Source organism: Mauremys reevesii, linkage group 4 (assembly GCF_016161935.1).
Source record: "Mauremys reevesii isolate NIE-2019 linkage group 4, ASM1616193v1, whole genome shotgun sequence".
Lineage (NCBI taxonomy): Eukaryota > Metazoa > Chordata > Testudines > Geoemydidae > Mauremys > Mauremys reevesii.
The window spans coordinates 2,064,893-2,086,264 of record NC_052626.1 but is presented as its reverse complement, the minus strand read 5'-3'; the positions used below and the strand labels follow the sequence as shown (position 1 = coordinate 2,086,264).

General features: G+C 44.8%; 1 long non-coding RNA gene across 1 annotated transcript in view; it reads right to left on the bottom strand.

Annotated features, from left to right (window-relative positions):
- Positions 1–18,459, bottom strand: part of LOC120405031 — a 28,207-nt gene extending 9,748 nt beyond the window's left edge. The window contains exons 1-3 of the long non-coding RNA XR_005598330.1: positions 18,363–18,459; positions 17,778–17,925; positions 13,377–13,525 (exon numbers count right to left, since the gene is read on the bottom strand). This is a non-coding gene — a long non-coding RNA (uncharacterized LOC120405031). The remainder of the gene's footprint in view (positions 1–13,376; positions 13,526–17,777; positions 17,926–18,362) is intronic.
- Between the last annotated feature and the right edge of the window lie 2,913 nt (positions 18,460–21,372).

Genomic DNA, 21,372 nt, shown 5'->3' with positions numbered 1-21,372 from the left:
TACAGCAGAATTTCATTACTGCCTGCTGCAATTGCCTTCATCTCAGTTACTTGAACCTTTAGAAAGTGTGAACAGATGGTATCAGTTGCTTTAACTATATATTTAATTTACTTTTGCATGACTTTTTTGTTATGTATATTTCAATTAACTGGCTTCCCTATGTTTGTTACACCATCAGACTAATAGTGCTTATATGATGGTCATACATAACTCTGTGTTGGCCCAGAGAAGAACAAGAAGATGTGTAGGTTATTTTAACCAGAAGGCTCAGTCTTTTGACTAGAGATGGATAGGTTTATAGTTACTGTATTAGACACAGACTGTATGCCATCTAACCGACCAATACTGGCAAGTGAGTACTGCCAACAAAAGTTATTGGCCTCATATCATGAGTGAATCAAGGAGCATGGTGAAAGCAATCTTCTACATAACCGTTAACGATAACTAAGATAAAGTGCCTACAACCATGGTATCTCCTTGCAAGTAGTAACGTTCAAACATTCTGATTGTTCCCTTTGAAAAAATATTGCAGTGAAAGTGAAAAGCATCCTCTCCATTCAGTGAAAGACTCGTGAGTTACACTGCACATATGCTTTCCGTGCACTATGTCTTTAAATGGAGGAAGGGTATGCAGATGGAGTCAGGGCCAGCTCTAGGCACCAGCAAACCAAGCCCGTGCTGGGGGCAGCACAATTTCAGGGGCAGCTTTCCGGCCACCCCTTATTTTTATTTTGATTTTTTTTTGCTTCGGCAGTTGCGCTCTCAGAGTTTTGGGAGAGAGGGTTTGTGCTTGGGGAGGCATAAAACTTAGAGCCGGCCCTGCTGGGAGTAGCTACACTTTCCCTTTACTCCCCAAGTGCTGTATGCTCCAGCTTTCATCATCAGAGATAGCCAAACACTGCAAAACAATGTTCAGGTGTTTGCTTGTGGCTGTTTGAGTTGAACCTGTTCATGCCTCTTCTCGTATACAATTCACACACATTCATGCAAATAGATCTTTGTTTGCATGGATGTTTGGAGAATGGCTGTTCTTCGGACAAATATCCATACTTGTATGCAAGCAAAGGAATTTGTGTGCTAACAGGGCACTTGCTATTTTACAAGGAAATACTGAGACAGTATCGGTCAGCATGAGAGGCAGAGGTCTCAGCACACTAGTGACCTGGCAAAAGAGAGTTTTAAAAGAGCGATTTGAAGGAGGATAAGGGGGCGGGAGGTTGTGGATGTTTACAGGGAGCTCCTCCTGCAGGTGAGGAGCAGCAAGGGAGAGAGCCTGGAGGTGCTTCTTTGACAGTCTAACAAATGGGTGATGGGGGCTGGCATCATGGGCTGATCAGAGGCAGAAGCTGACAGCTCAATAGTGAATGAAAGATACTAGGTAAGGTGGGCATAAGCTGTGAAGACTCTCAGAAGTGAAGGGAAGTAGCTTATCTTTGATGGGCTAGAGACTTATGTTACCAATCACACAACATGAATAGCAATTAGTGATTAGTTCAACTGAATCGTTTGTGGGTTTGTCACAAATTATTCTGAGCATGTTTGCAAATAAATATATTTAGAAAAATCACTAGTGGGTCATGAATGATTTGCAAACAAACAAAAAAAAGAGCAGGATAGAGGCAGTCCTTGACTTTACAATGTTCGAGTTATGACAAACCGCACTTATGACGCTTCTACATTGATACCCTGATTCGATTTACGACTATAGGTTTTGAGTTTACGATGCTCGGTCCTGCAATGGAGTAGATTGCAGTTCTGAGTTACGATGTTCTGACTTACAATGTAGTTGTAAGGAACCAATTGTATCATAGGTCTGAGGACTGACTGTATATATAACATTTCATAGTAATTCCTCCAGATCTTTTCACCCTGTATTGGAAAATCCCAGAGATTTGACAGTTAGATCTGAATGAAAAAAACGTGCCAAAGCTTAAATCTATAGCAAAAAGACTGCAAATTTTATTGGGGAAAAAAATCCTTCCAGATGTTTCCAGAGTATCAGATTTTGGCTCCATTTTGCAAGCTCAAGGCGAAATACTGACTAAGGGCTTGGCTACACTTGCAGATGTGCAGTGCTGGGAGTTACAGCTGTCTTCGTACATCTGTGTAAGGAAAGCGCTGGAGTGTGGCCACACTAACAGCTACCAGCGCTGCAGTGTGGCCACATTTGCAGCATTTGCAGCACTGTTGGGAGTGGTGCATTATGGGCAGCTATCCCACAGAGCACCTCTTCCCATTTTGGCACTGTGGGTTGTGGGAAGGGGACGGAAGGGTGCGGGTCATTCCGCTTCCTGTCCCAACGCCCCGTGATGCATCGCTTCACATCCCTGCAGTCACTGTTTTTCCGTCCACGTTTGGCGCCATTGTGACTCTCCCAACGGTTTCTGTGCAGCGCGATTTCTGTGGGAAATGAAGCCCGAGCTGATGAGGAATATGCTGATGAGTCTCGCCAGCACATCACATTTGGCAGTTGAGCTATTCCTTCAGCTCCAAAGTGACAGTGAGGAGTCCGACGATGATGATATCGAGTCGCCTGATGCGTATGACACTAAATTGCTTGTGGCATTCACGGAAATGCTCAGCACCGTGGAACGCCGCTTTTGAGCTCGGGAAACAAGCACTGAGTGGTGGGAATCACATCGCCATGGAAGTCTGGGATGACGAGCAGTGGCTGCAGAACTTTTGGATGAGAAAAGCCACTTTCATGGGACTGTGTGCTGAGCTCACCCCCACCCTGCGGCGCAAGGACACGAGATTGAGAGCTGCCCTGCCAGTGGAGAAGCGGGTGGCTATTGCAATCTGGAAGCTGGCAACTCCAGACAGCTACCGATCGGTCGGGAACCACTTTGGAGTGGGAAAGTCAACTGTTGGAATCGTGTTGATGCAAGTTTGCAGGGCCATTAATCGCATCCTGCTAAGAAGAACCGTGGCTCTGGGGAACGTGCAGAACATTGTGGATGGCTTTGCACAAATGGGTTTCCCTAACTGTGGAGGAGCGATAGATGGGCCGCATATTCCTATTCTGGCACCACCCCACCTAGGATCCGAGTACGTTAATCAGAAGGGGTATTTCTCTATGGTTCTCCAGGCGCTTGTGGATCACGTGGGCATTTCATTGACATTTACACAGGCTGGCCTAGAAAGGTGCATGATGCACGCATCTTTCGGAACAGTGGCCTGTTCAGGAAGATGCAGGCCGGGACATTTTTCCCAGACTGGAAGATCACAGTAGGGGACGTCGAAATGCCCATTGTGATCCTTGAAGACCCCACTTACCCGTTACTGCCTTGGCTCATGAAACCCTATACAGGGAAGCTTGACAGGAGCAAGGACCAGTTCAACTACAGGCTGAGCCGGTGCCGAATGACTGTGGAGTGTGCTTTTGGCCGTTTAAAAGGGCACTGGAGATCTCTGTATGGGAAGCTAGACTTGGAGGAAAGCAGCATCCCTGCGGTTATATCCGTGTGCTGTACCCTCCATAATATTTGTGAAGGGAAGGGTGAAACATTCAGTCAGGCATGGATCGCCAAGGTTCAACGCCTGGAGGCTGAATTTGCACAGCCAGAGAGCAGGGCTACTAGAGAGGCCCAGCACAGGGCTGCAAGAATTAGGGATGCCTTGGGGGAGGAATTTGAGGCTGAAAGCAAACAGTAATGTTTGTTGCCTTGCACGGGAGTGAAGTGCAGTGGTTACAATGTTAGTAGGAATCTGTTTTTCCTAAAATGATTTGCAGTGCCTGTTTCTTTACTGGGCTATGGTATCTTTCAATTTCTGCAATAATAAAGACTGTTTTCAAAGCCAAGAATTCATTTATTGAAAAGAAAATAACTTTATTGACAGACACACAACATTTTGGGAACCTAAAAGGGCAGGGGGGTGGGGTGGTGGACTGTACAGTCACAGGTTTGAATATGTCCTGCCTGGAGTGCTGTGCAATGACTGCTGCACTTCAGGATGAAAATACTGCATGGTGATGGGGGCTGAGTGCAGAGGGTAAGGGTCATAGTTCTCAGGGCTGGTTGGTGAACGTACAAGTGTTGGGGGCAGCTGGTGGTGGTAAGAACCTGGATGCTGGGGAAGGGCGTTTGGAGCTGACATTGGGGCACAAGGGAAAGAGCTTTGGGGCGGGGGGGGCACGTTAGTGCTCTGCCTGCATGGCTATGAGTGACTGGATAGAGTCCGCTTGGCGTGTCAGGATGCTTATCAGCTGCTTTGTGCTTTTCTTCTTAGCCGCTGCGTTTCTCTGGCGGCTCCTGCTTTCCCTTTCCCTCCAGTTCTGCAGGTTTTTCCTCCAGTCCTGCACTTTCTTACTGTCTCTTGGAGACTGATCCATAACTGCTTTCAGCATGTCTTCTTTGCTTTTTCGCGGCTTCTTCCTGAGGTTTTGTAGCCTCTGAGCAGTCGATGATACGGGCAGTCCAGTAGTCAAGGACACTTTTTGAAAGGCAAAAATGGCACCAGTTAACAGAGGGAGCATTGTTTATAATCTCATCCAGACAGTTATTCCCACACAGTGAAGGAGTTTACAGTCTTCACTTTAGCATACTTTTCCCATACCAAACAGAGCGCACATAACCCACAGGAGCCACGAAATGGTGAGGAAGGGGGACTGATTGCTTCAGGGGGGTTCTGTGCATTGGGGACAGCAAACAGCTACAGGGGGCATCTGCATTGAACACTCTCCCAACATTTTCCACAGGAGTTACTCCTGGAAGATATCTCGCTGCTGCGGGTCACCTGGGAAGAGCGGGAAGGTCTTCTACAGTGATGCGGATTCCACCCTGGCCCCTATGCAGCTTGCCTGTGTGCAGCAATGGTCCCCCCACCCCTCGTGGCACAGTGGCGCGGATGTGTTAGCCTGACTGAGACAAGGACCATGGTGGCTCTCCCTATAAACTTGCGCAGGCGCATTGCCCACGCTCTGGCTGAAACTTTTGAAGAGATTACCGAGGCCAATTACCGCGATGTGATAGACCACATCAATGGGCTATTCCACATCTAAGCATGCATGCATGCAGCCCTAACCCCCCTCCTCTCCCGAAACATTTCCATGCTGAAAATAAAAGCCGCTTACCAGGAACCCGCTCCTCTGCTTGTCCTTCACCAAGTACCGGCTGCTGCGACTGGCTACCTTCCTCCTGGCTTGAGAAGAGCTCCTGGCTGCATGCCTCCTGGGACTCCGGGGTGTCTCCCCCCACCCCAGTACCCTCACTCTCGGTTTCCTCCCCCCACTCCTCCTCCTCCTGTCCCCCACCCCGCTCAGAAGTGTCCATCGTGGCCCTCAGAGTGGCAGTGGGGTCACCCCCAAGTATCGCATCCAGCTCCTTGTAAAAACGGCAGGTCGTGGGGGCAGCGCCGGATCGGCGGTTTCCCTCACGGGCTTTGCAATAGGCACTCCGCAGCTCCTTCACTTTAACCCTGCACTGCACCGCGTCCCGGTCATGGCCCCGTTCCAGCATGGCCTCTGATGCCTGGCCAAAGGTATCGTAAGTCCTACGGCTGGAGCGTAGCTGTGCCTGCACAGATTCCTCCCCCCAAACACTGATGAAGTCCAGCAACTCGCCATTGCTCCATGCTGGGGCTTGTTTGCCACGTGGAGCCATGGTCACCTGGAAAGATTCACTGATTGCACTCCACACCTGGCTGAGCAAACAGGAAGGGGATTTTTAAAATTCCCGGGGCATTTAAAGGGCGGGTCACCTGAGGCCAGGGCAGTAGAGTCCGAACTGATGAGCAGAGTGGCTGAACAAGCATTCTGGGATACCTCCGAATACCTCTGGAGGCCAATTACCATGCTTTTGGTGGCCACACTGGCGGAGCAGCGCTGCATCACAAGCGCTGCAATAGTTATACCCGAGGCAGAGCAGGAGTACAGCCAGCGCTGCAGCCAGGGAGATGCAGCGCTGTATGTGCCTTGCAAGTGTGGACGGTGAGTAAGTTGCAGCACTGTAAACCCACCACCAGCGCTGCAACTCTCCAGTGTAGCCAAGCCCTAAATGCAGGAGATCAACAGATTCTTTTCTGCTCACTCTAACCAAACCTCAACCTTCCTGGCTGTAGCAAGCATCCAACAACCAGTCCAACAGCTTCTCTCTGTCAGTAGAATGTCCCTAACCCACAGTACACGTCCTCATAGAATCATAGAATCTCAGGGTTGGAAGGGACCTCAGGAGGTCAATGATGTCATCTACAGAGTTTCTGAGGATCACAGTGAGCAGCTTTTTCAGCTGCAACACTACAGTTTAGTATTTCAATATGGCTGCTCTAGATGTAATCAAATTGCTTTACAAATAACACTAACCCTAACAAGGCAACACGATATAAATGAGCAATAACTATAAGTCATTAGTGTTTCCATCATACTCCCTTCCATCCCCACTTGGCCAGGGTTTAATTCTGCAGTAGCATCTCTTTAAAAAAATGAAAACCAACAAACTAAAACAGGGCTTAGCAATGACTTGGCATTATATTTCTTACTTTCTTCACACTTTTTCTTATCTGTGCTTTCTCAAATTGTCTGTGGATTCTTCATGGCTACAGAGTAGTCTCACAGATTGATTCCAGTTTCACAGACAATGAGCCCTCTAAATAATGTGAATAACTGGGAAATATCTGATGATGAAACTGAGCTTGAGTCTGGAAAGGAGTAAAGAACAAAGTGCTGCCATTCATATCTCACTTTTGGGAATACAACTATGTTTTAAATCCCTGAAGCCTCTGTAATGTACAACAGATCTGAATGTGTCCCATTGCAGTGAAATTTCCACTGCTCGAGCTGGCAAGAGAGGAGATCTCTCTGCTTCTGGTGTGGCTGCTGCTATGACTATCTCATCTTATTCTGTCTTTGTCCCTTGAAATTAAAGGAAGCCATGTGGATTTTGAGTTGGGGAGAATTTCCTGCTTTTGTTTTTCATCTCTCCTTTTCTGACCACATCTCCTTGGGCCACCCAGTGTTCAACTACCACATGTAAAATGCAATACAATAAAGTAACATAGAATAGAACTGAGCAATGCCTTTCCACTCTCCCAACTATGAGAAAACCAAGGTATTCAAACAGCCAAGTTACAGCTTATTGATTTTAACAGCCTCCCAATTTTCCTTCCTATTTCTGTCTATACTTTTCTCCAATCTCAGACAAGAGCCTCTTCTCAAAATGATTGAAGTGAGATAAAGCTTCACATATTTGAAAGCAAAGTTCAAGATTTATCCAAAGTGTAACTCCTTGTATAGAAAGCATGGATGAATTTGTCCCCAAATACTTAAGACATTTTATGGCCCCATTCCTTCAATCAGACCTAAATACACCAGAACAAACCTTAAACTTCACCTACAATAAGACAACAAACCTAGGTTTTGTTTCCTTAGACCTTTAACAAGATCCATCACAACAGGCTACTAATGAACCTAAGTCGTCATGGGGCGAGAAACAACATATTGTTATGAATCAAACACTGGCTAGCAGACAGAAATCAAAGAATAGGGTAAATGGTCAATTTTCATCATGGCCAAAGGTTAACAGCAGGGTTCTCAAAGTTCTATGATAAGTCCTGCGTTGTTTAATAAACATATTAATGACCTGAAAAGAGCGGTGAGGAGTGAGGGGGCAAAGTTTGAAGATGACGATGTTATTTAGGATAGTCAGGACCAGAGAAGGTCATGAGGAACTTCACAGAGACCTAAAGAAGCTAGGGGAATGCGCAACACAATGACAAATGAAATTCAATATTTCCCATATTGTTCACAATCCCATTCCTTTGTTTGCTTTTTTTTAACCACAATTGTGCATTGAATAAAGGTCTCTACTGAGCTGTCTACAATGACACTCAGGTCCCTTTCTTGAATTGATACAGTTAATTTAGACCACTGAAAAGTATAGATGTAGTTTCACTTTCCCCTCATGTACATTACTTTGCATTTATCGATATTGAATGTCATTTACCATTTCGTTGCCCCTTCCCCTAGCTTTTTTAGGTCTCTCTGAAGTTCACAGTCCTCACTGGTCCTGACTAACCTAAATAACTTTATGTCATCTGCAAAAATTATTAAACAACACAGGTATGGAACCTTCAGACTCCGGCTGTAAACCTTTAGCCATGATGAAAAGTGACCATTTGGAGTATTATGTGCAGTATTCATCCTATCGCCAAGGGTATTGGAGAACTACCAGGGGTTCAGAGTAGGGCAATGAGAATGATCAAAGGCCTGGACAAACTGTCTTATGAAGGAAGATCAAATATGTCAGGATAGTTACCTTAGAAAGGAGTCTAATAAGAAGGAACATGATAAAATTACATAAATAATGAATGGACTAAAGAAAGTAGAATGAAAACTTCTGTTCTTCCTTTCTCTTAGCACATGAACATGGGGCTATTTGATTAAATCAAAGAACGGCAATTTCAAAACTAATAAAAGGAAATACTTTCCCCACAAGGTGTGTAATTATACTGTGGAACTCACTGCTATAGGAAGTAATAGAGGCCAAGAACTTAGCAAGACTCAAAAAGGCACATTTATATGTCCAAAAAGAATGTCCATCATTAATGCTAATAAATTATGGAAGGGATATAAAACCTGCTGCGTCAGGGCTTCAACCAATCTCTAACTATTAAAGACCAAAATAAGACCTAATGGTGGGGGGGCAGATTATTGCACATCTGCTATTGTGGGATTCTTACACCTTCCTCAGAAGCACCTGGTGCTGGCCACTCTCGGAGATGGGATACAGGTCAAGAGGACCTAGGGTCTGAGCCAAGCAGGCAATTCCTATGCAGGGTTTTTTGAGGGCGGGGTTGGGCTTGTTTTTCTATACTTATGCACATATGTATTTTGGAGTGAAACTAGCAAAATATCCTGGACATGGCTATTCCCATATTTCCATCCTAGCCAGTAGTTTCAGGTTGCCATGACTGTGTCTCGCCTTCCTGCTTAGAAGTCCGGCTGAGAAACAGGCTGACTCATTTTCACACTCAGTGCTTTCCTGCAATGACTCTGTTGGTCTGGCCTTAATCCCCAGCGAAGGGTAGTCCATATGATAAAGCATAATTCAGCCCTGCCAGAGCATGCAGTGTATGTGCAAAGGAAACTCGAGTGACTCAGGCAACGTGGGTACAGACTCCTAACCTTCAGGAGATAGCCAGGTCAGGTGTGAGGCCATTCCCAGGTCACTGCCGGGGAAGTATCCTGCCCCCTAGCCGCACTAAACCAGAGCTGAACGGATTCAGGAATACAGTTCTTGTGCTGCGGTCTACAGCTAGGCCTCTAAAGGTGGTTACTGATGGGCGAGCTATTAACTGAAAAATACAAATAACTTCAGCTCTGCCCCAGTGACCAGTAGCTTGGCTGGTCACCGGGGAATTGCAGTGCTGAACTAACCAATTTATTTTGCCCTAAAGCGTCTGTGAGTTTTGATGCAAATGAATTATAGAACCTATTATGAAAGTGGCTTATATCATTTGTCACCGAGTCCCACATTTAGTCTTAGAATAAAAAGCCTCTAATTGTTCTATATGCTATTTATAGAATCATTATGCATCTATATTTAATTATAATACTTTTATTTAGAAGGCACCCCTCTGTCAAAGGTCTTTCGAAAGCTGCATAAGCAATTAAACTAAAATCAGGAAAATAGCATGAATTAAAGCTTGTAAAATGTAAAAGCAAAATATTGTGGAAATAAAGCAGCAACAAGCAGAAGGAGGCAATTTGCTTTTGAAAAGCTCAAAATTGGAAAAAAAATTAAAACAGGCTTTCCCAGTAGTTATTTTTTTACTAGGGGTTTGTTGTAAAACCAGTGTAGAATTGTTCTGTTGTACAGTGAGAGGGAACCATGCCTGAGGGTTTACTGCAATCCTGCATGGTGGCACAGAATTGCAGCCAGAATGTAAAGATCCGAGACTCTACCTGGTTGGCTCTCACTATATAATTAAAGAGGCATATTTAATTGCTTACCTTGGCCTCAGCTGCACTAACGTGTACAAGGTAATGTCTTAAAATGAGTGAAATGAATAGTTTTAGATTCAGTTTGGGGGGAAGGGAACTTTCTGGAGTTGACAGTTCCACCTTTATAACCCACTGGGTATGGCTATTATTTTCTGCCGGGACTCTGCATTTATTCAAAAGCAGGATATTGTTGTGTCGAGCAATGGAAGCGAGTGAGGGCTTTCCTTGGGTTCCAGTGCCTGGGGCACTGGGTGTGGAAATCAAACATCACAGAAGCTGCCCAATGGGTCTCTCAGATGTTACTGTGCAATGCTTATATGTTCAGTGTTAGTCAATTTTTACACTTTCCTTTTTACATCTTGTTGCCAAAGTGTGATCATATTTGTAATGAATCTGCTCCTTCCGACAGCCCATCCACGAGCTGCTACTAGAAAAACAAACAAACTTTTAGTTAAGGGCTTGGAACCAGATCCTGCAACGTTTTCTGAGGGGGAGGGGAGCTATTTTGAGCAGCCAGGAATAAGGAGCAACTGCACTCACAACTCACGTAGCCATGGTGAGTGGTTAGGTGGAACTCGATTACCTTCCTACTCAAATCAAGGGGAGTCTTTCCACTGACTTCAATGGGCATTGGACCAGGCTGTTGGTTTGCAAGTGGCATTTGCATGCACATGTACTCAATCCATGTGCACGACTATGGTAAACAATCACATCTTTTATGTGCATTTGGCCACAATTTAAAAAATCATCCCTTCATTATAAACATTAACATTTCTCTTTTGGTGTAATGGAGGCAAAGTCGTCCCTCACTGGTAACATGCTGATAAGCTGTGCCTTTGCAGGCTATAACATAGCAACCAATGGTAACCACTCCAATTGTTCTAGCGAAAACACGACAAGAAGCAATGGTTCCCCTTGTAGCACTAGCTGGTGGCCAGGTGATAGCAGGATCGTATAGGCGTTAACAAAGGACATCACACCAGCAAACACTGGGAATGATTTGGATTCCTAGTCAGGCAATGTTCATGCCACAAGGAGACAGACACCCAGTCCTGTACGTCAGTATTCAAATGCCACACAGAAGGGAAAACATCACTTTTCATTTTGGAAAATCACCTTAGAAAGAAACTGAGCCACAGCAACAGCAAAATTAGACATTTTACATGGAGGGCACAGGTGGGAGGCTTTTGTTTGCATGGTTAGTTGCTGGGCTTTTTTGTTTCTGGGGGATATTTGGTGCTCTGAGTACCTGCTGTTGAGTTCATATTTCTGGTTGGATTATTTTAAAAAACTGCACAGGTGCCAACAGCTGTGGATCTATGGCACTTTTGTTTTTTAAAAAATAAATAAATGGGAATAAAACCAACCCGAAGTCCTCAGTCTTGGCAGTGCTGGGGCACCTGTTGAGAGGTCACAGCACCCCCAGGGGAACCACTGTTCTCAGAGCATGTTTCTGAACAGGAACTGCAGGGCACAGCCCCATTGTCACTCAGAGACCCAAGAGTCAGACTTCTCAGCTGTGCAACGGATGACTGGCTTAGATTAGTTCCAGTTCAGATGAACCGCTGACCTGGTTTTCCACAAGGGAAAAAAACAAACAAACAATTAATTAAAGAGAGAAAGTCAGAGCCGTATCGTTATGATGCTTGAAAACTCTCAGGCAACAAGCTATGTTGGTCAAATTCTATTGTAGTTTTGGCTTCATTATTACCCACCTACTTGTTATAAAAGCCAATCAATAGCCATAAACAAGGTAAGCCTCAGTGACTAAAGAACATGCTCACTGTGATTTGTTCATTGCAGTAAGTACTAAGAAATGGTGTGTTATTGTTATCCACTGCGAGCCTGACGGCCGTTCTACACTGCACCTGCCATACAGACCAGAACTACACGTAAATGAGAGCAATGTAGAAGTCTCTTTATCATGGCTGACTTTGAGAGGTGCATGACAGCCTTATAACGCTGTGAGACACAGTAACGCTCCCAATAACTTCTCTGTGAGACACTGCTGCCAAAGCAATTCAAGCTGTGCCTAAGCAGTAGGATTAAGCCCTAAATTAACTTGGAGAATGACTGTCAGGACTAGATGTGGCGCTTCAGGAAAGGGTTGAGGCTAACAATGAATGAACTGGTCTCAGTGACTTAGAGTGGCTTCTGTTACAAAATTACCATTTACCAACAATTCCCACACCATGATAACAGATTTTTCAGGATTCCCCTTTCATAGAATCTCAGGGTTGGAAGGGAGCTCAGGAGGTATCTAGTCCAACCCCCTGCTCAAAGCAGGACCAATCTCCAACTTTCCTTAGAGCAGGAGATAGCAGTGGTGCCTCCGATGCCCTGCTGCACTAACAGTGGGTAACTGGTGACTATCATAACACGACTATATAAATCCCTAGTATGCCCTGCCCTTGAATACCGCATGTCATTCTGGTCGGCCCATCTTAAAAAAAAGATATAAGCTCTGGAAAAGGTACAGAAGAGGGCAACAACAATTATTAATGGTATGGAACAGCTTCTGTATGAGGAGAGATTAAAAAAACTGGGACTTTTCAGCTTGCAAAAAAGATGACTAAGAGGGGATATGATTGAGGTCTATAAAATCATGACTGGTGCAGAGAAAGTAAATAAGGAAGTGTTATTTACTCCTTCTCATAACACAAAAACTAGGAGTCACCTGATGAAATTAATAGGCAGGAGGTTTAAAACAAACAAACGAAAGGACTTCTTCACACAACACACATCCAACCTGTGGAACTCATCGCCAGGGGACAGTCTGAAGGCAACAACTATAACTGTGTTCAAAAAGGAACTAGAAAAGTTCCTGGAGGACAGGTCCATCAATGGCTATTAGCCAAAATGTTCAGGGATGCAACCCCATGCTCTTGGGTGTCCCTAGCCCCTGACTGCCAGAAGCTGGGACTGGATGACAGGGGGTGGATCACTCAATAATTGCTTGTTCTGTTGATTCCCTGTGCAGCATCTGTCACAGACAGGACACTGGGCTCGACGGACCATTGGTCTGACACAGTGTAGCCGTTCTTATAGTCTTATGAGTTTTTAGTGCCTTCTCCCCACAGGCTTTGCTCAATTTTAGAAGCAGGCTGAATTCAACATGCGTTGTTAGTTCTGAGATGCTAAGAGAAGTTTCTGCCACTTCCCATTTCCAGACAGGACGTGAAGCAGTGGAATAGCGAGAGTGGCTGCCTTGGCTCTCTGGACTGTATTGGAGGGGAGGGCTCCCAACAGGCTGACCGCCTGAAAGAGCGAGTGTGGGAGAGGTGGTGGCCGTGGTGCTGTGCCGAAGGAACACAGAGTTTGCAGTGCTCATTACATAACCAGTTGTGCTGAGCTGCAAACTCAGCTGATGGGAGGAATCCACTCGCATGACTCATCTTCATGGAGGGAGGGTAGAACAGCCGACGCATTTTGTCACCTTTAACATCCCACAACAGTGTCTCCGTTGTCAATAGACCTTTCCTGTTGGGCAAGATGTGACGGCTTCTGTTGGAGAGCAGCACTTCATGTTAGTTAATGTATCTCTCCCATCTGGGATTTACAGTCACAGAGGCTCATAATAGAACCCTACAATATGGGAAACAGCAGTTATAAGTGACATTAATGCAGGCAGCAACTTACAAGCGCTCAATAAAGTCTAAACCCTAAACACATTCTTATCATTCCAACACCTATTTTTAATACTAGCGCGCAGGCGAGCCAGACTGCTTCCAGCTCTGTATCTGTCCGGTTTCAATTGAGCCATGGGGACTTTGGCAAGTTCCTGACTCCAGACTCCACCAGTTCAAGATCTACCCTCAACTTCCAAACAGCTAATGCTCCAGTCCCAACACCTCATCAGCAGCGACATTAGGCTTAATTGGACAGTTATTCTTATGTCTATTACAGTCGCAGCTAGGCAGCCCATCCAAGATCCGGGCACTCCCTGGGGCCAGGCACTTCAGAGACATAACAAGAGACAGTCCATGCCCTAAAGACACAGAAGTGACTTGCACACAGTAAGGGTCACACAGCAGGTCAGCGTCAGGATGGAGAACAGACGCGAGGTCTCTTGACTCCTAAGCCAGTGCCCTATACATCAGAACACATGGCCTGCTAATCCCTGGTGCTGACTGTATGGTGCGAACAAGTCTGAAATCACACATTTGTGGCCAGCATTGGGAACCTGTAATGGGTTCTGTATCAATGCTTTGGGTATTTTGCAATGCTGCTTATGACATCCTGTAAACTGGGCCACATCTCTGTTCCCATTTAAGGTGGTTTAGAAGACTGTCCTGAGAGAAAACTTAAATTTACTTTATGTCATTAAAGTACTTTAATCACTGATGTAGTGATAGAAACTGAATTAAGGATCACCCCCTTCTTCAAAACCAGTTTGCATTGCTGAAACAAGCTGCACCTAGTTATTTAACTCACTTCCATCTAATCACTGTGATAAAATGTGCATCATACCATAAACCAGCCTAATAAATTATTCTCGTATCTAAATTCCTCAAATTGTTCCTATCCAATTAGAGCAGTTTAGCCTGTTCTCAAACTAATTTAAACTGCATTACACATATTCAAAACATCTAAATCACTCCAAAGCTGATACAAAAACTGCTTTACATTCTACAGTCCAATGTGATAAATGATTCTGGGTGCACATTCCATTCAATCTTAGATTTCATACTTTAGGGGTTTTTTTTATTTTTATGTGTCTCATTTGAAATGTCACATTGCAGGATGGCAAAAGGTTAAACTCCGCTGTAAGGTGAAAGTTCTAAAACCAAGGATTGAATATGGCTATCAGAAAACACTACACATCTTGACATGACAGAGAACCTTAAATCAGCTCACCAGTTATCACATGCATATTTTTTCCAATTGGGAAAGTGCTATAAAAGTTTAAACTATTAGCGGCAATAGCTGGGTTAATAAAGGGAACTGTTGTTCTTGGGGCGATCCAAGTTCTCTACACATGTTCCCAGCCTCCTGAGGGCATTTGGGCTAGATCACTCATTGTGCAATAACAAGGTGTCCGTGCTTGAGATAGCATAGTTTTCTCTTCACTTAGAATAGCACATAAATAATCGGTCGCTCAATAACAGTGTGAAGCATACTTGGTCAATATTTACTTTGTAAAGGTGACTGTTTTAATTTGTAAAGTCTCTCACAAACCATTCAAAACCACTCAAAACCCATTCAAAACCACTAGGAATGAACATCTATACAATAATAAAATTCCAGGGTTGTCAGGTTGCATGTTACTCTGAAGCCTGGAAAGGCCGTTGAGTCAGTGTGAAGTGATGGAAACAGCTACAAGCAGGGTAGAGAGGGCTTCTTCTGCAGAATGTCATCAGGTTCAGTCAGTTCCGTGTGACAGCTTGTCCCTGTAAATGTCTGCGCGCTCCCAACTTCCCAGCGCACAGCTTCACATTCATATGGGTGTCACACCCTGAACAATAATGCTGCCACCACCACAGACAGCTGTTTCCATCCGCTCCCTCTGTGTCTGTCTCCTCCTCTGCTGGGTCCAGATATAACACTGGTGACACAGGATTTCTAACCCCAAAGTGCCCATAGCTCCTGCTGCCTGAGCAAGAAGGAGACTAAGTGAGCAAACGGTGCTATGAAAAGGGGGAAAGGTCACTGAGAGGCACGAGTTGCCAGACTGCTGCTCTTGCTGCTGGGATAGCACGAACCAGCCAGGTAGGGAGCGAAGCAGCGATTAAAAACAGAACAAAGGAATCGGCTGCTGCCTGGAGCGACTACAAACAAAGCAGTGAGGGGGAAACCAAGCAGCCGCCTTGGCTGGCAGGGTGCAAGCAGGCAGAGAGCCCAAGCCCAAGTACAGCCAAAAGGAGTGATTGTGCAATGTAAGCACACCGCCAGGAGAGGGGGCAACCAGGCGCGGAGAGCACAGGGTAAAACAAACAGGAAACAAAGAATTTCCCTGTGGCAAAGACGACATGCAGGTGGCAAGAACTGCAACAGGAGAGCAGAGAAATGGCAACTTTTGTGGGCAATGTTGGTGAATTTGACAAAAACCGCAGATCATGGGTGGCGTACCCGAAAGAGCTTTGAGCAATGTGCAGCCTGCAACTCCTTTCCAGATGGACGAGTTTCAATGTTGCTGGCAGTGATGGGTCCTAAGGCACAGGGACTGCTATGTGACCTATTGTCTCCAGCTGTGCCTGGAACTGCCACGCACATTGCAATTACTGCAGCAATGCAGCAATATTTTTCTCCTTGATGATAGAAGAATGATATTGGTTCCATTCATTACATCAGAGCAGGGTGGAGGAATTTGTCTGTGTCCATCTCCAGATATAACGCACTAGGCCCTGGGAGAACCAGAAGGACGTTGGAGTCAAAATGTCTGTGGTGGTTGGAATGTGACAGCTGGTCAGAGAAGGTGGGAGTAACAGCTACGTGGGGCAATAAGGAGGGAGTTGTTTCCCTAGCCGGGGGGCAGATCTGTGCACGGACTCTGGGGATCATGGATAATGGCTGTACTGCTCCTATGTCCCAGCACATGGAGACAAGAGCTTCATTTCTGGCTCTTTTACACCCATGATTTTACGAATTACCTGCATGACTACATGGGCTTTCAGCCACCAGGCCAGTTCTAATTTGTGAATTTTCATGCAGTCGTGTAAAAAAATAAAATAAAAAAGGAAGGGGAGGAGCACACCAAAAAAGAATGTGTTACCGTACATCTCCACAAATGTGTGACTAAGGGTTCCATGGTACGGCTGCTCAAGCACTGCAGAACATGCATCTCAACCACTATGGGGCCAAACACAGAAAAGCAAATTGATTTTCACTCAATTTACTGCCATGGAATTTCAAAACTAAAAGTTACTAGCTGAAATGTACTGTGTTGCTATCAAGAATAGCATGCGACCTAAAGACAATCTAAGGGCCATCCCGAAACGCTACGCAGAAGAGGATTGCCCCATACACCTCTTGCATGGTTGCTTTGGGCTACCCAGATCTCAGCTGCAAGTGCTGTAGGATGTACATGGGCTGTATACCACATGTTCCCCAAAGGAGCTGGACAGCAGGGAGTGGGCTCCACCCTGCACACCAGCCAGGAAGGCATTTTGCTGCAGGAAGATGGGCAGGGAATGCATGAAAGGGCTTTTACAGCTGTGAAAGGACTCTAGCAAAGACTTCCAAGCGTCCTATGAAGCACAGTGCCTTCAGGAACTGCCCCAGAAGTGGGGCAAGCACATCCTCCCGTCCTCACGGCTGTGCCTTTCACTGCAAACATCCACCTTAAATGAGCGATTCTTTCATTAGATTTGGGAGAGAAAGAATCCACCTGTTGTAGGGTGAAATCTAATTCTGCATAGATCCTGATGTATTGACACCATTTGCTGTTTTGTAAAATATTTCATTATTCTATCATTATGGGACACGTATGAGTTTTAATAAATGATTTGAACACTGAAAAGCACTGAGTTGGGGGAGTATCAGAAAGCCTACGTGATAATTAACAGACTACTCCTACTGAGCTTGACAGTAAACACTTGCTGTAGAATGAGACCATGAATTATTTTATTTAGGAGAGAGGATGGCAAGCCGGAATTGCACTGTAATTAATGCAAATGAGAAATTTCAAGGTCAGAAAAATATGGGTCAGGTTAAAAATAATAGATCTCAGTATAAGACTACAACCTTTTCCTAGAGAAAAGGAAGCACTTCAAGTGCAGTTTCATTTTTGCCCTCTACTCCCAGACTGTCCCCCCCCCCCCCCGCACACCCTCAAGTCATCACAGGAAGGAAAATTAAATATAAAATCTCCAAAGGAAAAAATGCACTTAAAAGTGACCTTTAGATCTCAGTGCACTCCCTCTGCACCTGCTCCATTTTCCTTTCTCGGAGACTCAAGGAAAACAAGGCTGTAGTATCGAATGATATTTTGGACTCCATTCAACTCTCCTCTCTGAAGTCATTCTAGATCTCATGTCTTGGTTCATCTACACATAGATCAGGAAAAAAAAACCCAGTGAGCTCCAGAATGAGATTAGGGCACACTGCTCTCACACTGAGCTTTGCCTTAGTGTCAGCAACTTAAGCACATCCCATTAATTAAGCTGTTAGATATTTATAGCAGCTCAGAAGCATGGCATGTCAGCTCCCTCTTCACCACCAGCTAAGTCCCAGTGGGGAGCGGCATGTGTGCTATTCTGCAGTGCATTAGCCTCTGGCAAAACATTTTTAAAAATGAACTGCCTTTAGGCTCACATGTCCCCTGCTATATGCCAAATATCTCCCTTTTACTTCAGAGAGAGTGGCACTGGTGTGCCTCTTGGCAGACCTAGAACCTCGACTGGAGAAGAGTGGCACCAGTGTGATGCTAGGCAGACCCAGAACCTCAGCTGGAGGAGTGGTACCAGTATGATGCTAGGCAGACCTAGAACCTTGGCTGGAGAAGAGTGGCACCAGTGTGATGCTAGGCAGACCCAGAACCTCAGCTGGAGGAGTGGCACCAGTGTGCTGCTAGGCAGACCTAGAACCTTGGCAGGAGAAGAATGGCACCAGTGTGATGCTAGGCAGACCTAGAACCTTGGCAGGAGAAGAATGGCACCAGTGTGCTGCTAGACAGACTTAGAACCTTGGCAGGAGAAGAATGGCACCAGTGTGCCATTAGGCAGACCTATAACCTTGGTGTGAGATTGTCAGATCACGTAAATTGTGGTGGCTGTATTGAAATCAAAGCTGATGTACACTAGATCTTGGCCAGTGGGATGAACAGTGAGGAGGCTCAGATGGATCACAAGTGTCAGACTTCTGGGATTGTATTAAAAAAGGAACCAGCCAAGACTGTCTAGTATTAAAAAAAATGTATCTCTTATGCTAAGTAGCCCGTGTAGTGTAAAACAGTCACTGCTGAGCGTCCAGAGGGGGGAATATTAGAGGTGGAGCCTCCAGTTGATTATGGCTATAGCAGTATACACTGCAGTGGGAATCCCAAGAGCAGGGGAGCAGCCCAGTGTGTGTATGTATGTACTACCAGGTACGGTCTTTAATCACATAATCATATACTATTTTCTCCACCGGTGTCCTGTTTCCTTCAGTGCAGTGGATGTATGCTGCTCAGTGCATGAACCAGTACCACGTAGTGAGTTAGGCTGTTGTCTGTAGGTTGTATTGTCAAGTCTTGTGATTTTGTCATGAGACTTCTGCTATTAGCTAGAGCTGGGTGAAGAATGGAAATTATTTTTGTGGAGGATTTTGAAAGTTTACTTTTGTTTTGATTAGGCAGGAAACCCCAAAATTCAAAAATCACTTTGACGCAATTGAAATGTTTTGTTTCAATTTTGACTTCATATTATAATATGTAAAATAATACATAATCAAAATCAAAAGTCACTTTTACAGGAAAAGTCAGTGTTTTAGTCTAAAAATGTTGAAATGGGATATTTTGACATTGTTGGGACTTTTCTCTGACAAACCCAAATTTCAAAGTCAACATGATTTTGTAAAGTATTTTCATTTCAACAGAACTGCTTTGTCCAACATAAAATTGTTCCATTTGAGTTTTCCCAAGTAGCTTCACTATTTATTATTTTTCTTAAAGCCTCAGCTTCTGGAATCATATGAGCACAAGACTCAGTTTCCACTGGGAAAAAAAAAGTACATTTCTAACCTTCAAGCTTGTAGAGAAAAGCTTGAACTTTTATCTGCAAGCACTGGAATGGGTTCCCTAGGGAGGTGGTGGAATCTACATCCTTAGAGGTTTTTAAGGCCTGGCTTGACAAAGCCCTGGCTGTGACAATTTAGTTGGGGATTGGTCCTGCTTTGAGCAGGGGGTTGGACTAGATGACCTCCTGAGGTCCCTTCCAATCCTGATATTCTATGATTCTATTAACTTGTGACCAGAGTCTATTACAGGAGGGGGATGGGTGGATTTCTCTGTCCCTTGATGTGCAGGAGCTCAGACTAGATGATCACAATGGTCCCTTATGGGCTTAAACTGTATGATAGTGTGCCCAAATACACTGGAGGCATTTGGATACTACAGTGATGAGCACCATATTAAAGCTCATGAGGAAATTAATAATTCCATATTTAGTGCAGACTATCATGAGTTGCCCTACAGAGATTATAGAAGAACTCAGGGATCTTGGAAGAAAACTGAAGAAAAGGAAAGTCCAAGTGATCTTCTCTGAGATCTTATCCAGCCACAAGTGAGAGAAGGCAGAGAATTTTGTTGGCTGTTTTATATGAAGCTGAAGGTTTTGGTTTTGTGGAACATTCCAGTGGGAGAGAGAGCTATATGAAATGTGACAGCCTGCATCTCAGAAGCATCTTTTAGCTGGAGTAGCCAGGAGGTCATTAAACTAAACTAACAATGAAAGGGAAGGGTGCTAAGAAGACAAATGCAGAAAGACCTCAAACAAATTGAACTGGTATGACTAAGAATGTGAAGAGAACAATGTATTCAAATACAATCTAGATGGAGCTACTATGAGGTTGGTGCATAACTGATTGGAAAATGATTTCCAGAGAGTAGTTACAAGTGGTTCAAAGTCAAGCTGGAAGGGCATAATGAGTGGGGTCCCGCAGGAATCAGTTCTGGGTCCAGTTCAATGATTTAGATAATGGCATAGAGAATACACTTATCAAGTGTGTGGACGATACCAAGCTGGGAGGGGTTGCAAGTGCTTTGGAGGATAGGATTAAAATTCAAAATGATCTGGACAAACTGGAGTAAATAGGATGAAATTCAATAAGGACAAGTGCAAAGTGCTCCACTTAGGAAGGAACAATCAGTTGCACACATTCAAAATGGGAAATTACTGCCTAGTGAAGAGTATTGTGGAAAGGGATCTGGGGTCATAGTGGATCACAAGCTAAACAGTGTCACACTGTTGCAAAAAAAGCAAACATCGTTCTGGGCTGTATTGGCAGGAGTGTTGTAAGCAAGACACGAGAAGCATAAGCATAGTTTGACTTCTGTATTTGGAGGGGTGGTTCCAGTCAGGCCAATGGGGCCGTGTGTGGAGGGGGGGGGACAAATTCCATGCCTGGCCACAGGGGGGCAATTTCAGATTAGGGGTGGCGGATGCCACTTTAACCGTGATTCCAGGGACTACTTAGGCAACTGAAAACTCTAGTGTTTTTGCAGATAATAACTTAGAAATATTTGACAATTTTAAATCTAACCAGTGTCCCATAAGTGACTTGCCACAAGATGTCAGAACATGTTAGTACTAGAATTGAATGGGTCTAATATTTATTTAACCTGTTATGGGGTAAGAGGGAAGGTCCTCTCATGGATCAGTAACTGGTTAAAGGAGAGAAAACAAGGGGTAGGAATAAATGGTCAGTTTTCAAAATGGAGAGAAGTAAATAGTGGTGTCCCCCAGGGGTCTGTACCGGGACCAGTGCTGGTCAACATCTTCATAAATGCTCTGGAA